Genomic DNA, 1,634 nt, shown 5'->3' with positions numbered 1-1,634 from the left:
AGTATGGCAGGGGTGGGTATAGGCTGCTGGGTCATCTGGTGCCTTTGGGAGCTGTGCTGCTGGGGTCTTGAGTCCTAGAACCCCAGAGACCCCATCCCTACCCCAGAAAAGCCAGGGGGCTGAAGAATCACCCTATTCTTTGCCTCTTTCCCCTAACTTGGCTTGGGGTAACAGTGCTGGGAAGGAGAGCATTGTTAGGCTGGCGGCCCCGGCATACACGGCCCTTCTGTGGAGGGCAAGGAGTGGCTGGGGTGGCAGCAGCTGGGTCTAGGGGTTGGCCAAAGGCTCCTTTCCCTGGGGGGAGGCCCAGGAAGTAGGCTAGGGGCTCGTTAAAGAGACAGCCCCTTTCCCCTGCACAAACGGGGCAGGTGCAATAGTGGTATTGTTGGTAGCATTGGGTGCCCAGCTGGTGGGGCAGTGGCCTCAAGGACTGTCCTGGGTCCTGGAGGTCAGGATTTGGGCAAGAAGATTGTATGAGGCCCATTTGCTTGGTGGAGAAGGTGGTCTAGACAGGTGGCATTCCTGGAGTCACTGGATTCCTGCCAGAAGCCCCTGGTGGCTTGGGGACCCCTGAGCACTGAGTGGAAGGGCAGAGGAGCATTTTGCACAGTGGAGAAGCCAGAAGGACGAGGGTGGCCCAGATGGTGGGGAGAGCTGAGATGCACAGAGCTAAAGCCCTTCCCACAGGCAAAGACAGAGCCCCTAGCCCCTGGTTGGGGTCAGGGCACTGAGTCTGTCACCACCTGGGCACTGGAGAGGTGAAACCAAAGGTGGGCAGGGGATGGTGACAGCACTGGGGACTACCCCTGTTGGTCCTAGGTCTGTGAAACCCCTCCCCAATGCCTTGTGTCGCGTACAGTTTTATGTACCAATAGGCGACATTTGGCCCGAGGAGACCCCCTCAAACCCAGCCTGACCCAGTCAGTGTCTTCCTAGAGGGGACCTAGCTGGTCCCCATCCCCCTACTTCAGCACCTGTCTCTTGGTAGGGGGAGGGTATATGGGGACATATTTCTCTCCTAGGGTCCCTGAAGGATGGTCTCACATCCCAAGGGAAAGGTCCCTGGGCATCCCTCACCTCTGGGGGCTCTCTAGGCCCTATCTCTTCCCTTGGGAGTCCCGGGGGACATGTATTCCCACTGGAGACCATGGGAGCATGTCTCCCCTCCTTCCCCAGGCTCTCTGGGGAGCCTGTTTTCCTCCCAGGGTTCCTGGGAGTACTTAAGGCAAGTCAGTAGTCTAGGGCCATCCCGTTTCCCAGAGAAGGGAAAAGCATGTCTGGGAAGGGATGTTTCTGGCCTGCGCCCCATCTCTCCCACGGGGTGTTTCTGCCCCGAAGCACTTTGGGATGAGGCAGGGCATCTCTGAGTTGTCTTTTCTCCTAGGGGCTCTGGAATACCTCTCTCCTGAGGGTGAGGCCTCTGGAGCCTTTGCTCCCTGGGCGGGGGCTGTCTCCAGAAATCAGGAGGCCTCTCGTTGGCCATGAGAAAGTCTCTTAAGGGGCGTCTCCACGCGAGACTTCTCTGGGAGGGGGGACTGTGTCTCGCCCATGGGGTTCGGGGCGGGGTGTCTGCCTGTGAGGAGAGGAGACTGTGTCTTCTCGGGTAATCTGATGGGGAGGGGGGCCGTGTCTCT

Source organism: Carlito syrichta, unplaced genomic scaffold, assembly GCF_000164805.1.
Source record: "Carlito syrichta isolate Samal-C Ts95f unplaced genomic scaffold, Tarsius_syrichta-2.0.1 Scaffold309624, whole genome shotgun sequence".
Lineage (NCBI taxonomy): Eukaryota > Metazoa > Chordata > Mammalia > Primates > Tarsiidae > Carlito > Carlito syrichta.
The sequence above is the reverse complement of the archived record's forward strand: the minus strand, read 5'-3'. Positions refer to the sequence as shown.